At 38.8% G+C, this 16,712-nt stretch overlaps 1 protein-coding gene across 7 annotated transcripts in view; it reads left to right on the top strand.

Moving 5' to 3' along the window:
* Window positions 1–5,369: 5,369 nt before the first annotated feature.
* Window positions 5,370–16,712, top strand: part of LOC149086528 (transmembrane protein 117-like) — a 255,499-nt gene continuing 244,156 nt past the window's right edge. For 4 of the 7 annotated variants that reach the window (XR_016196129.1, XR_016196130.1, XM_089255989.1 and 1 more), the window contains exon 1: window positions 5,470–5,690. The gene's annotated coding sequence lies outside the window, so the exon portion shown is untranslated. Of the gene's footprint in view, window positions 5,691–16,712 lie in introns of all 7 variants that reach the window. The other 3 variants (XM_089255986.1, XM_089255987.1, XM_089255988.1) reach the window with 3 other exon arrangements.

Genomic DNA, 16,712 nt, shown 5'->3' with positions numbered 1-16,712 from the left:
AGCACTTACCCTTTGCAGACAAGTTGGCACCAAACGCAGCATGAGCACACAAAATAAAAGAGCACTATGGGGAACGCAACTAGCGTAGGGGAAAAAGATTTTAAGCAGGGGGGTCAGGTCAGGTCGTCGAAGTTCGCCGCCGAATGCCACCGCAACCTTTGCTGTGTCTCGTTCCAGAAGCGTCGGAAGAAAGCTCTCGACTTATTTTCTGAAAGAGAAATCAATGCATTCAGGTAAAACCTCAACCAGTCGAGATCCAACCCGAGGCCCTTCCTCGTCCTACTCCTCGCTGTCTCCCTTCGGGTATTCGGTAGTGTGGTACCGCTACTCCCGGATGAACTCGCAGGGGCACGTACCCTCGTTGACTATATACCGTGTCAGAAGATTATTTCCTGCGACCGTCCATGACGGTGGCTTGCATTCGAATGTTTTTGAAATTTTTAGGTGTATGGAGGGAGGTGTATGAAAAGTTTTCAAAATTCGGGTTGCGCTTTTGACTGCTTAATTTCGGGTCACGCTTGTGAAACCGATTGCTTACGTCAAGAGTATTGGTTGGATGATGGAATCCAGTTGAGGATCGGCTACGGCTTGATTCATTAAAGACTTTTTCATACATCATTAACTTTGTTTTGAATTCGGCAATCGTCTGGCACCCCATAGAGTAGAAATTTATTTGCTGGTAAATCAGAAATACCGTTTATACAACAGTCTATAATCGACGCATCATCGATAATACCATTGCCATGGCTAGCTAATTCTCGAATAGCTATAAAATATTCGGAAAGGGTTTCTGACGGACGCATTTTCCGTTGTTGAAGTCGTCTATGCAATTCAGCACTGTTTATCTTCATGCTAAATTCCTCAAGTAGTGCTCCCTTTAATGCTTTCCATGTTGTTAGCCCTCTTTGAGACTGAACGAACATTTTCGCGGGGCCTACAAGGTTTCATTTTACGAGCATGATTTTTTGTTGTTCGTTTAGGGAAGGAAAAAGCGAAAAATTCTCCTCCACGTCCCCGATGAAAGCAGTCACACCATATGTGTCCTCCCCCGAGAAAGACCTCATCGTCTCTTTCAAGTCGTTCAAAACCAGCCAATAACTTCCGTCTTGACAGCTATGATGGCTTTCGAAGGGAGGGTTCGGAATCGTCATCACTGCAGCATTTTTGTTTACATGCAGGGGATCCCGCGGGGTGAACGAGTCTCTGTTCTGCTTAGTGTGAGAGTGGATATGTGGTGGGGTCGCGTCGGTGCGGAGGGGGTGTTCTTTTTTTCTTTTCATGAACTGAAGCCTGCAATCTTCCTGATATGGAGGATTTCGCGTCGTCATCATCATCATCACTGTCCCCCTCTGAAGAATTATTATTACTATTATAATTGTGAAAGTCTCGCACATTCGACAAAAAATTAAAAATTTCGTCGCAAATCTGTTCCTTTGTTTCTGGGATTTCCAAATGCAGGGCATTTCCGACTGAAATTAACTGGGACAAATTAAATGATTCTAGGACTATTTTTTTTCTTTCGGGAACATCAACATTCCAAGGAAATCCCTTGAAAGCTCGAAGCTTTTTTCTGCTGCTTCGATCGAAGGGATGTCGTCAAAAATGATGTCGTTTAACAGTTTTATGATTGATGATTTCGCAAATTTTAGAGTTTGAGCAATGGATGGAATTTCTCCGAGAGAAATCTCCATTATGAGAAAAAGAACTCACCCCGTCTGATGAAAACAAAAAGTCTGCTAAATAACCCAGATGCACACACAGTACCGCACTCGCGTTGGACAGCTTCTCGTTTCGTCTACCAAATGTCACTGCACTCGTCATTTATCTAGGGGATGGGTGAGTTGAAAGGGTCGAGCCCCCAAATGTGGGGAATGCTCACAATAATACAATTAAAAGGGATACTAAGATAGTTTAATCCATTGATCTTCATTAAATAAGAAACAAAATAATACAACAAAAGCGTCAGTGTGGGAGGCCACGTCTGGTTAGAACTCCTTAATACACGAATAATATATGAAGTCGTCTTACGTCTGGTCTCACCCACGTACACGTCGACGTCTGCCTGAGCTCCGTATACATCGTCAGAGGGTGCTCTTATATTACCGTGAAAGATAGGACGTCTTCCTTCCTACATATTGTATGTAAAATAACATGTCCCCTGACTGATTCGTCATCGCCCAGCCAAAACCGCTGATATCAAATTTTGTGAATAGTTTTGTTTCACGACGTGAACTGACTAAGAAAGGGTTTCTCCTAGGGGGGGGGGGGGTTCAATAATGGAGGGGGGTCATATGTTGGAATCACGCCGAGCCGAAACCGCTGAAGCTATAAATATGCCAGTAGGTCGATATTGTAATATATACAATATAACATAGAACAATCAGCTTTTTAAATCATTTGTGATACTACTAGGTTAAAACTAACTAATTCAGTCACTCACTTACTCACTAGGTCACTCGCTCAATCACTTAATCACTCACATACTCACTAGGGCACTCGCTCAATCACTTAATCACTCACATACTCACTAGGTCACTCACTTAACCCCTCACATACTCACTAGGTCACTCACTTAATCACTCACATACTCACTAGGTCACTCACTCACATACTCACTAGGTCACTCACTCACATACTCACTAGGTCACTCACTCACATACTCACTAGGTCACTCACTCACTCATTCAATTACTAGGTCACTCACTCACTCATTCAATTACTAGGTCACTTACTCACTCATTCAATTACTAAGTCATTTACTCACTCATTCAATTACTAGGTCACATACTCAGTGGGTCACTCACTCACATACTCATTAGGTCACTCACTCACTCCTGTCTTACTGACTCAGTAACTCAATCGCTCACTCCCACGCTAACTGACTCGCATCGAACAGTTGTACTGTTGTCGGTGAATTGTTAGTCGGTGAATTTTCCTAGTGGTGAATTGCATGGCGGTGAATTTTCGTAGCGGTGAATTGCATGGCGGTGAATTGTTGGTCGGTGAATTTTCCTAGCGGTGAATTTTCCGGCGGTGAATTGTTGTCGGTGAATTTTCCAGACACGTTATGGACCATCATGCCCCCCCCCCCCCCCACAGCCTGAAGCAAGTCCCCTAGGCTGGGATATTTTGTGGGCCCGCACTTGGGCCCGCACACAGACCAAACTTTTCATGGGCCCTTCAACAGTGAATTTGTAGCATGAAGGGAAATGATTGTCCCGGGCCCTACCTAACCTTGCGGGGCCATGGCGACCATTATATATTGCATATCATCGTGCTCTTCCCCCCAGAACTTGTCTGTGTATGCCTTACACCGGTGGAACAGTGTCATCTTAACACAAACTCACCCGAGCCTGGCGGGATGGTCTTCAAATTTTCTTTAGTATACATGTAAATTCATAGGCAGACCATTTTTAGTCAGGTAGGACCTCAGAAAAATCTTGGCCAGACATCCACCCGCGTCTCTGGTAGCTGTTTAAGATCTGAAGTTCTCTTACATAGCCAGAAATTTTTTCTGCGGGGGGAGAGAAATCTACCCCTTTCAATGACCTGGCTTTGACTACACCCAGCATAATGTTAATTCTTGAAGTGGTTTCCAATTGGGCTGTTGAACAGCACTCTTGGGTGCTAGCAATAGGCGAGATGAGTTTTAAATCATTAATCTATAGGGAAATTCAAAGGCATCTCGCTACAACCTTCGCTTCTCTAGACCATTTCATCACACCCTCAGAAGTTATTGGTTGAAAAATTTAAAGTTTGGGAAACTGGGCTGATCACTTCTCCATGGTGTCAGAAGTGTTTCAAACATGTGGGTGATTGTCTTGAGCTTCACATAGGAAATTTTTTATTTCTGAATCGATTCTGGAATTATTTATTCCAATAATTCAGGATTCTCATCAATTTTGGAATTATCTTTCTTTCATTCATTCCTAGAATTATTTCTTTTATAAATTCCGAAATTACAGTATTTATTTCTTGCATAAATTCTGAAATTACTTTTTTCATTGATTTCGAAATTATTTCTTCAATTAATTCTCCGGAATGAATCGTTTTTCAATGTTTTCAACTATTTTCAGAAAATGATCAGCGGGCCTAGGCTGACCATATTTCCCCCAGAGAAATACGGGAAATTGGAATTCCAAATACGGGAAAATACGGGACATCGCCAATTATCGCCAAGAATGACGCCAAAAGTGCACGAAGTTGCCAACTATAGCTGAAACTACAGAAAAATCGAAAAGCAGGGAAACGAAGTGTTACTGCGAATTGCAGTGTATTAAAATGAATTCCACGAAATAAAACGTTCAATAAGACAAATGCGGGAGATTAATGTTCTTATTTATAGTTGTAATTATCATAATATAACTTATGAGATAAAAAATAATTTCAATCGTTGACTTCAATGAAGAATAAAAATCCAAGTAGGCGTCATGTAAAAAACGGGAAAAACCGGGACACTTTTGCAAAAAAGTCGGGACGGCCAGAAAAGGGAGAAAAACCGGGACTGTCCCGGGAAATACGGGACGTATGGTCACCCTAAGCGGGCCACACGTTGAAGACCCCTGGTAAAACGGAAAGGCTATACAGCACTTACCATATCGGTTTCTTCCTTTGTCACATCTTTTACTCTAAAAACAACGGTTTTTCTCTCCTCGTCATTTCTGATTACTTTATAACAGTAATTACTAGGAAGATCCTCCATTGCGATCAATGTGATTTGGTCCTGAGAAGCGACAACGCTTAATTTTATCAATTTAACAACCCTTTTGTTAAATTAATAAAATTAAGCGTAAAGATTAAAAATTTAAAAGATAAAAATCGAAAAGGGGAAAAATAAAGCGAGAAAATTGGCCGAGAGAAATGTATGAAGAACGTGATGGTAACCTCTCCCAGCAAAATTTCCCTTTTGACCAAATTTTTCCCCACGCATTCCAAAAAAATGTGCTGCCATCTACCGGTGAAAATTAGCCAAGTATTTTACAATAGAAAAGTATTGCACTGCATTAATATTTTTTATTTTTTTCAAAAAACTATTTTGCTTGATGAACTCTCAAAATTTCTCACAAATGCCAAGAAATTTCCCACTTATCCAAATTTTGGCCAATTTTTCCCACGAATATGGAAATTTCCCACGAGTTGCCATCACTGATAAAGAATGACACGACATGGAAAGAGAAACTAGCCAAGCAAAGGGAAAGTAGCCAAACAGACAGCGCTCCGGCAACCTTCGTTTCGCCCAATCAGGGCGCAGAATCTGAACTCTCTAACATTTTGTCTGTAGATATGGTGAACTTGCGGTGTTCACCGCGAAATTTCTTATCTCGCGGCAAATCGACGAGCGGTGAAAAACCTAGTGGGATCTCAGCATAATACTTCTTAGTACAGCCTTGGTGAGAACGCTTCATCACTGCTCGGCTTTATCACTGAACCATTCGCTCTTTGAAGAGCCGGCTCTTCTAAACGGTTCATGAGCGGATCGCCCATCTCAGTAAAAAGCTAAATGTGAAATGTTGGTCTAAACGGCGTTTTTCCGATTTTGCTTAATAATTTGAGTTCAAATTGATCTCCCTTGTTGACAAAATATTCTGGTGAATCTCAATCACACGTGTTTGTAGTGAATATTCTACTTGTCCATTTGCTGTGAACCATTTCCAACTCGAATGTTTCGAAGTTCATTTGATCCACAGAAAGTATGATAGTATTAAAGTATTCTGTACTTGATAGAAAAGAGGATAGTTCCTCTCTCTTTTTTATGCATATATTTTACGATACACCTATGAAAATTCAAATCTATTCTTCGTGTACACCGTTGGCGTACTGCTAAATTATATATTCAAATTATAGTCAAACTATAAAAAAGTTTTATGTATATAAAAAATTAATATTAACTGCCATAGATTTCATGTTAAAAATAATTAGTGACTGAAATAAATCTCAGATGCCGCTGTAGTCCAATTTACTTGGGTCCCTATCCAGGTTATGGGCAAAATCCTCGGAAAAAATTAAAGTATGGCCCCTCCTGCTCCTATCATTCACTGGTATCCCTGTGAATTAAATATAGTGAAACTCCCCTAAGCCGCCACTCCTCTTTGCAGCCAGTTTTCTTCAGAATGGACAATAGGCTCCATAAGCATAATACAAAAATCACCCCCATTCTGCGGCCACCTCTATATGTGGTCAGCAGTCAACCTGTCTGTGGCCACTTCCTTGTACAGGGGTGGCAAAAAGTGTGTAGAAACATTAAAAATTCATAAAAACTGGAAAAGTAACCGAAATAAAAAATGGTTTGCAAGGTTACATCACTAGGTCATGGGAATTATTTTTAGATGTAGGTGGCGCTGATGTACACAAGTAAAAAAAAGATATGCAAATAATGAACAGAATGCCTCCAAATCGTTTATTACAGCAATGTTTTCCATATGACCACCACCACAGTTAATAACACATTGCAGGCGAGTCACAAATCCAGTAATGGCAAAGTGCAGCAGGTCTGACACCTCTTGGTGGATCGCATCTTTCAGTTCCGAAAGATTGGATGGACCGGATTGATACACCTGGGACCATATCGCTCGTACCAGTGCCACCTATTGGCTGTTTTTTGGTTTTTTTTCTGTCTTACAAAAATTCTTGTGACCTAGCGATGCTAACCCTAAAAACAGTTTATTTCGGCTATTATTCTGGTTTTTATGAATTTTTAAAGTTTCTACTAACATTTTGGCCATCCTTATAAGGGCTTAAAAAAACAAGTTTGTGTGCATTTCTTTTTGGTGCATTCAGAGCTGGTAGCTCATTGTGTAACCTTATGATAATCAGCAGCATAGATATATTTTTGGATCAATCAGATTTTCTGTTCATGTATGACACTATCAAGTTGGAAACATTTGTAAATAGAATGATAAAGGCTAATACTATATGGTTTAGCTAGTAAGACAGTTTAAAAATTTGCTCCCGGGTGGACAGGGTAAACCAGACAAATATAGTCTACTATCTTTACTGAATAAAGATGTGGAAGTTTCAGCTTTGAGGATACTTTCTTCAGAGATTCAGTAGAACAACAGTGAGGGGAGTAAAAGAAATGTGATGAAAGGACATGTACAGTACTTGCTATAAAGAAAGAACAGATCCTGGATAATACAGATTAAGAAATTGATCAGATAAGATGGTATATCAAGTTCTGCATAAGATAGTGATACACATAACGATACCAAACCAAGAAAAAAATATCTTTGTTGAGGAATTATCTTTAAATCGAGTCTAAATCAGTTTTTCCTAACTGGTGTGCCGCAATATTGCCTAAGGGGTGCCATGAGATAAGTAAAAAAATATTACAGTCCACTAGAGGTCTAGAAATAAATTAAGTCAAATTTAAATTAATCTCATGCGTGACAGATTTATTGAATAAGTCGTTATCTGGTGGCAGTGCCAGCAATGTGAGCTTTGACCTGAGTTTGGTCTGGCTGTCCATGTACGGCCCCATTAAGTAAGATCTCTAAAAAAAAGAATTCATTGTCTTTCTAGTTTGATACTCTAGGGCAGTGGTTCTCAACCTTTTTTTGTCCATGGCCCCCTTTCACCCATTTTTCATTCCTGTGGCCCCCCCTTGCGAACATGAATAATTTTCTACTCCCCCTTCCTCCCCCCCCCCCCCCCCCCCGTTTTCCCATTAGAAGATAGTTATTCAAAAATTGTCGGAAGTATAAATATGTTTGAATTTAATTTGATTAATTTTTAATTTATCAAAATAATTAAAAAGCAAAACAAACACATAATAGAATACAGTAAAAAATAAAATAAATTATTTTCAATCAATGTAACAATGCAACTCTGTGCTTGAAGACGGCACAATGTCATCAAGTTACTGTACTGGATGAAATTTTGTATCATTTGCAAATTAGTTTTTTTTGTGTGTAAATGGTTATGGTTTCATTGAGAAATGTCAGTTGTAGCTTCCAAAATACGCATTCTTATAATGATAAAAATCGCAAAAAGTGGTAGCAAGCAGTTTTATTAATTTTATTCTCTTCATGAGCGGATAAAAGTAGTAATGAGGGAGCAGCCACACAAATTAATCACAATTGAAAAGTTCAACATTTCACATCGTTTTAATACATGCATCAAGGATATAGGTTCATGTTGTACACTATCTACCAATAAGTATTTGGACACCTGTGATAGAAAAGAAAAACTAACTTTATTCAAAATCAATAGTTGGTAGAGCTTCCACGAGAGGCAATTACAGCGTGAACCCTCCGGGGCATACTTTCCACAAGTCCTTGTGTGACGGCTAGTGGTATTTTCTTCCACTCGGCTTGGAGAAGACATGTCAGTTCCTTCACCGATTTTGGATGGGTAGGGCACCCCTTTATTCGGCGATCCAACTCGTTCCAAAGGCTCTCGATAGGGTTCAGGTCTGGGCTCTGGGCAGGCCAGTCCATTCGATGAACCCCATTGGCACCATACCAAGCCTTGGTTAACCTCGCAGTATGACAGATGGCATTGTCGTCCTGGAAATAACAGGGGTCCACCCCGTAAAACTGCCACAACGTAGGAAGCACATTGTCATCCACAATAGTGCAGTAGGCATCGGCGTTGAGCTTACGATGAATGGGGACCAAGGGTCCCAGTCCATACCAGGAGAAATGCCCCCAGACCATAATTCCACCTCCGCCGAACTTGACTGTTGGCACAATGCATTCTGGCAAGAGACGTTCTCCAGGCAGACGCCAGACCCAGACCCTGCCATCCGAACGGTAGAGTATAAACCTTGATTCGTCGCTCCAAAGAACCCATTTCCACTGATCTACGGTCCAATTTCGATGTGCTTTGCACCACATTAACCGAGCAACGCGGTTGGACTTGGTGATCAAAGGCTTATGGGTAGCAGCACGACCATGAAAACCAATCAGATGTGCTTCCTTACGGATGGTATTCATTGAAACAATACTCCCGGATGCCTGTTCAAACTCTTCGCGGATGAGGGCCATCGGTTGGGTGCGGTTCTTCCGAATTTCTCTGGACAGCACCCGTCGGTCTCTATCTCCCAGTTTCGTTGGTCTGCCGACTCGGGGCAAATTCTGACAATCACAGCTCACCTTCCACTTCTTAATCACATAGGCCACTGTCAATTTTGGGTACTTCAGCTCGCTATATATATCCCTTAAGGATCGGTCATTTTTGTGTAGTTCTACTATGAATTCAAAAAAATGAACTAAAATACGTGTGAAATTTTTTTGAATATTTGTTTAAACCTTTCATTCCAGAGAAACCATGTACGCAGTGACAAAGCTGTTCATGTTAACATAATAATGATTTATTATCAGGATAATATAAAGTCGGAAAATATAAATAATAAGATTTTCAAATAAGAAAATTATCAGTTTGTTGACTTCAATTTCGATACGGTGAAAATCTGATATTTCGTTGGATGACAAGGACAAGCTACCTTCAAGTGGCTTTTTGGTTCATAATATGGCCGCTCTCTTGCAGGCAGACGAAGCAACGTTCAAGTTGGCTTAAACACAGGGCAATATTTCACATAACAGTCCGTACTATATTTAATATACAGGGCGCATAGGTAACGGGGCATATGACATTTTACTGGCGAACCGTTGGTGCTAGAAGCATACTTCCAGTTGGAAAAAGTACCCAAATAATGTGTAGTACTCAGATATTTGATTCATGTTGCCGGGGGTTACATGGTTATTAAAATAAAAATGTTAACTTTTTATGCGGACACCCTGTGCCCCAAAACCCAATGTGAAAGTTGTTTCCCGGTCTAAAACAAAAAAATTCAATATTTCTAAGTGCAATATTCACTGAGATATTCGAAGAAAGTTGGAAAAAAAAAACCAGCATTAAATACTGGGAAACCATTTTATCCGTTGCTGTTTTTTCCCAAATTTCCTCAATTTTCGAATTCGCATATCTCAGTGAATATTGCACTTAGAAACGTGAAATTATTTTAGTTGGCATCGGGAAAGACAGAGCAACAACGTCTTAATTGGGTTCTTTGGCACACGAGGACGGTATAAAAAGTTTTTTTTACTTTATAACTATACAGCCCCTTACAACATGAATGACATATCTGAGTTGGACACGTGATTTGGATACTTTTTCTACTTGGTTATGTCTCTAAGACTAACGGCCCGCCAGTAAAGTGCCAAACGCCCTGTTACCCATGAGCCGGCATATACACGTAAAAAAATAGTTTGGGACGAAATAAAGTCGACTCTCGTTTTAACGAATACCGTTATAACGGGAAAAAATATCGTTTTAACCAAAACTTTTCTAATCCCCGGGTAAGTTAACATAGGAACAATATAAAAATCTGGAATTCCTTTGTAACGAAATTTCGTTTTTACGAAGTGATTTCTCCGGTATCTTGGAGTTCATTATAATGGGGTTTGACTGTATTCAAACCCCCCCCCCTCCCCCCCCAAAAAAAATCTGACATTTTTGCACTAAAGTAATTGAACTTCTGCAATTTGATCTGAAACCAGTCCTTTTTATAATGATTATGTCGTTTTTACTTTTATAAATTTAGGAAGGAAACAAAAGGAAGAAAGGGTGGGGAGAAAAAAAGAAAAATGACCAAGAGGGGCTCGGTTGTGCGTAAATGTCTCGAAATTCCACTTGTGCGCAAGGGGATTTGCATCTCACTCTCAGTTTTACGACAAAATTTGACATTTATGAGATGTTTGACTACGGTCACGATTAATCTCTATACATCACTTTCAATATTAAAATATTTCATTTATACTAAGCACAATTTCAATTATTTGACATTTTCATTTTGACTCGAACTCCAAATCTTTGGCATTTAGACATCATTTCCAAACTATCAAATCCACGAGGTTTTTGCAGATTGTGAAAACTGCGTCGTTGAATTGGTTTTGCATGCGTATTAACACTAAAAACAATAAATTTTAGGTTGACAGATACAAAGAGACGCATTGAGCCGATCGGTTATGGACATTTCAAAGTGAAGACTTATGTGAGAATCTATTACACTTTTCTGAGAAATCAGCAGACGCAGTGAGTCTCAAATAAACGGATTTAAATTGCTTTAAATGTGGTCATACGCCCTTTAAGAATTTTTTTTGTAATGTCCACAACATTGTTCTTGCAGGATAGGAAAATTGCATTGAAATTATTTGGGATGTTGCAGGCCAGTAGTAGGCGCCTATCGACATTTCGTACTGATGAATGTCTGATCAACTTGTAAAAATTGAGATTATATATATTATATCTCAACAAGGCTATGACCACAGTGTCAAGGGACGCTGTTTAGAGCGCATGGACGCTAGTATTCATCTTCGGATGGAATCAAGAACTTTCGGAAGATTATGATGTAGATTTTATAGTTGATTTTTTTTCCTCCGTATATTATGATCCGTCCATTGACGAACATTGATTATGTGTGAATTTATATGTGCAATCTATATGTAATATTTTTATTTATTATCCTGAAGATATCTAATAAAATTTCGAGACATACCCATCCTCCGGTAACGCTTCGATATCTCAATGAGATGGGAAGTGGGGTTTGTTTGGTTTTCAAAGGTCAAAGGCCAGCAGCAGGCTTAAGTAGTAGGTCAGTTAATTAATAGGAATCATTGCAGTATTGATTAAAAAACTTTAAAGGTGTATTGTCAATCTTGGAGGAAGTCCCAATACATTATCTTCTTGGATTGCATATAGACACCAATCAGCAAACCAAATGACGTTAAGACCGTCTTAAATATGTTTGAAATTACGTTTTTCCTGTTAAATTGAAAGGAATGGCTTATTAACACTTGCGATTGAAACAACAGTAATTTTATGCAATTACAGTTTCTTGAGTTATACAGCAATGTAGTTTTAAAAAATTAAATTTTGCGGGTATTTTTTCTCATGCATGATTTGGTCTCTTGGAGTTCGTTATAACTGAATTTGACTTTATTTGTTTTCAGCAAAGGCAATGAATTGGCACCTCCCTCAAAATTCATAAAAAAATACCCCAGAGCAATCATTCTTTATTGGATTTTTATAAATATATTCCCCATCAGACCACTGCTGTAGATAGCTTTGTGCTAAACTAGATGGCTATCCGTCTGTAATTGCATGAAAACGATGGGTTTTTTTACAAGCTTTCATTTTTCACTCATCGACTTCTTGGATTGCATTTACTACCAACAATCAAAAGAATGTCAATGAATGGTCAACAAATTTTTGTCTGCTTTCTTTATGGCAACTCTCTTTGAATGAAAAGTCTTCGAACACACAATTTTCTGTTTTTACAGTTACTCCATTTTGCTTAAACCTCTTCTATAGTTTGTGTCAGGGTCTACTGTCACCCCCAAGTTGTATAACCACCGAGATTACATGAACCATTTTTTTTAATTTCCTTCCTCATGTTAATGTTATTTGAATAGGGGAAAATTTACGAAAAAGATATGCTATATATATGATATTCTATGCATTTTGTTTGCAATTAAATTTTTTTAATCAGAGTGACTAAAAAAAATTTAATTTCATAAACTTCTTCGTGGCCCCCGTATCAGTAGCCGTGGCTCCCCTTTTGCGAGATTTTCATCCGTGGCCCCCCCTGGAATTTCCTAGGGCCCACCTGGGGCCATATGGCCCCCGGTTGAGAACCACTGCTCTAGGGCAGTGGTAGGCAAACTCATTAGTCAACAGAGTCAAATATCAACAGTATAACGATTGAAATTTCTGAGAGCCAAATTTTTCAAACTTAAACTATATAGGTAGGTACATTGTTATTAACTTAATTAAGGTACTCCTCAGCTGGCTTTTGCTAAAAACGTTCTCGATCTCATTGAGGTACATTCACTGAGGTCAACCCCTTCCGACTCTCCCATCCACACTCGTCTTGTATACTTGTTTCGTCTATCTCCTTTCGTTCATCCTCTCTATATATACAAATCATCTCAACATGCCTTTTTCAATTCTTGACACTTCATCTTTCACTCCACAATGCTCCCCTGGTGGATTGCTTCAGCAGTGTTGACCAATGTTGGATGCGGATGGAGAGAGGTGGCCACGGGAGAGTCGTCATGAGAGGTGGTAAGATGGTGGTCCAGGAGCGTCATCTTTAGATGTGTGGCCCCTGGTGGATGGCTTTTAGCAGTGTTGACCAACGTGGTTGGAGAGAGAGAGGAGGCATCAGGAAGCCCGTCATGAGAGGTGGTGGCCCAGGAGCATCATCTTCTGTGATCTGGCAGGGTAGAGGTTGACGTTCCTTAGTATGGAAAATATTGCACGTCCCTCACCCCCTCATGTTCTGAGACGAGACTCGTCTTTTGCGTGTATCTACCCCGAGTACCTTAGGAAAAAAGTCTTGTTTTCAACAACTTTTTCCCGAACTTACCAGTTTTGATCCAAAATCAAGTTTTGATTGGTCGCAGAAGTGTCACGTGACAGCAGTGTCAGCTTTCACTCTTTTTTTTTTTTTGGCAAAAACCAGTGAAAAAGATGACTCCCTTGGGAAGGTAGGGGAAGGGAGCAAGAACAAAATGGCCAAAATGCATGTCTAAACATGATTTGGTAAAAATCTGGAATTTTTGTGTGCCGGCACATGGTATTTTGTGGAAGAGCCACACTCAAGGGGCCAAGGAGCCGCGGTTAGCTGACCACTGGTCTAGGGTGCATACCTGGCAAGTGAGAGGACGTGGGTTTGATTCTCCGCAAGGCCAATTTTCTTTCTTGGATTTATCTTCGTATCAGCTAGCTACCAAAACCTTTGAAGTAATAACGGACAGTGACACACATACACACACCTTCAGATAAGCTGATAAAACCTCATTTGTCAACACTCATGAAGATTGCGAGATGCAATAGATATGTACTTTCCATCTCTTTCCACTGGGTTGTCTCACCATTTGATTTTGCAGACAATGCGAAGGAAATAGATTTTACTGCTCGCAAACGATTTGAATTTATTGATCTTTGTCCCGATTCTACACTCAAAGGCAAGTTCATCTTGTGTGAGGCGTTGGTGTAGCTGCTTTTTGTCTTGCACTGAGAGAGGAGTATCCTAATCTAATGAAGAAAGCAATTAATGCACTTTTTCCCTTTTCAACATCATATCTATGCGAGCAAGCTTTCTCAGATATGGCATCAATAAAATACAAAGCAAGAAATAGACTACTACTACTCAACCATACATGAACCTCATTCACATTCCTCTATGGAACTTCTAAAAAATTGGTACATGCTGGAATGTGTGTGTATGTGTTGTGAACCTAATGTTACATTTGTTTCTGTGTAATGCTTGTTATGTGTAGTGCTGCCATCTGTCAAAAAATAGACTGCAAGACCTAGAGAACAATTTAAGTGTTTCGTTGCCAACTTTTAAGCCTGATATCAATTATCTGTGCTCTAAGCATCAATTACAAGTTTCACTTTAATGATTAATCGAACAAAACTTTACAGATGTATTTTTACTTGATTTTTGTTGTAGTAAACTGCATTCTGTTTTCAAGGAAGGGTGCCCCAAATTTTTAATGTTATTCCCAAGGGTGCCACGAACTTTCGGAAGGTTGGAAAACGCTGGTCTAAATTATCACGTGTCATCAAATTTATACTGCTGTTGGCAACTTTTCTAAATTGAAGTTTTCAGTATCACCAAAAAATTCACTTTCGAGTATTTATTTGCTGCAAAATATTTTAGTTGATTAGCTAATAAAAGAAATTCAGTTAGATGTGTATTGCACCTGAAATAGGATATCACAATACACTGATGTATCACACAAAAAGTAGCAATACCGAACGGTTTTGGTGATTAGGTGGTGCCCAACACGTTATCATTAGACGTCCTCGAAAGAACAAACATGCGACACAAGTTAAAAAAATATACTGAAGGATATTTTGAGCAAAAAATAGAAGCTACAGAGGTTTTGAAAATCTTCCAAAAATTATTGTTATAGTGGGGTTTATCATAGTAAATTATATCATTGTATCGAGAGAAGTTTAACATTACAGACTGTTCCAAATAATATTTGAAAAAATTTGTAGAAGGGTTGTAAGAGTCATAGAGGGATTTATTGTGTATTATATTGAGTGTTGTTGTAGCGAGGTTTTACTGTATATGTATCTGTTTTGTGGGCATTGTAAGTAAATTGAGCGTCAGATTTTTTGTAACATTGAAAACCGTCATTTTGGCATGCCCCCGTGAAATTTGCTTTTCCTGTTATACAACCCCTATTCGGTGGTCACTTCCGCACAGATGACCACATTTTTGCAAAACACCGAGTCATAGGCGGAGATAGACTTGAAAGTCTGGGGGGCATGGTCATTATTTCTGGGGGGGGGCACGATGATGATGATGTCAATTCATATATGCATATATACATTAGATCAGTCAACTTCACCTTTGACGCTGGGGGGGGGGGGGGCAATGCCCCCGTCCCCTGTATCTCCGCCCATGCACTGAGTGGCCGTCTTAGAGGAGTTTCACTATCATTTCAAACAAACACGTTTAATCCAAAGGTTCATTTTTAAAAAAAGTTTTTATATTTACTAATAAATCGATCTATGAATTCTCTTCTGATTGATTTTATATTTCTGAGAAAACTAGATCTTTCAATAATATTTTCTAATTAAATTAAGAGCAAATGATTCTTATTCCCTATTCATATAGATAGCCAACTCAAAGTTGACAAATCTTAGAAAAGACGCACACGTAAAACCTTTAGAATTATATTTAGCCAATTACCACTATGCAATCGTGGGTTCCAAACCCCAGATTTATGCCAAAAGCAAAATCTGAGTTGGGCATGGGGCATGTGCTCTCTCCAAGAAGATAAAAAATTAACAATATTTTTGTAGAAAATTAAAATAGAAAAAAATAAATTCTCATAATATCTGTTAATTTAAAATCCTTTTTTGAGTGTTAGGGACCCAAAATTTCTGTGGAAGAAATCCTTGTATCCTTTCAAAGACTGATTCTGCATACACACCCCTGATTTTTGCATTGTGAAACTGAGGACCACATAGTGGCTAAGTGACAAAACTGGATATTCAAGGTAGAGTTTTTATAGATTCGGTCGGTGAAAATGAAGTTTAACCACCTTTTTTTATGGGCGCCAAGACCTTGGGTTGCAACCCTAGTGCACTTCGATGTGTAACTTAAGGAAATAAAAAAAAAAGAATTTTTTTTTCCGCTCTCCGGTTTTTTTTTCCATCCTCCATGGCACAGCAATAATCTGAGTGAGAAATCAGAATAAATTGGGATGAAATCCTTACATCACATACACTGAATTACTGGAAGATGTAATTATAGAATTTTTTTTGAAGCACATAATTTCAGATAGAAACTGTTTCACAATCAACTCCTTAATAACTATTGAAAGATAAATGATTTCAAGATATTTTGAGAAGGAGAATTATTTCAGAATTACTAAAATAAGTAATCAAAGAATCATTTAAAGGGACTTCAGATTAAAACTAATCTTGTAATTAATTAATTTAATCAGCAATTAAAATTTTTCAGAATTAGTAAAAAAATAATTCAGAGCTAATCAAAATTGATAATTAATAAAATAAATATTTTCAGAACAAATAAAAGTCTTCAATTACTTTTCACCAGGTTCAACTCGGGAGGAGGGGGGAAGCTTCTAATAAGATTAAGATGTCACTAAATCACGAGATTTGGAGGCCCTAGATCTTCATAGAAAATTCAAATTGACCAACCATATCTGAAAAATTGGAGA

This window comes from Pholcus phalangioides, unplaced genomic scaffold (genome assembly GCF_987345545.1).
Source record: "Pholcus phalangioides strain wild (caught in Gottingen) unplaced genomic scaffold, Ppha-v1.0 ptg000004l_1, whole genome shotgun sequence".
NCBI lineage: Eukaryota > Metazoa > Arthropoda > Arachnida > Araneae > Pholcidae > Pholcus > Pholcus phalangioides.
Note: the sequence above shows the minus strand (reverse complement) of the source record. Positions and strands in the feature narration are given on the sequence as shown.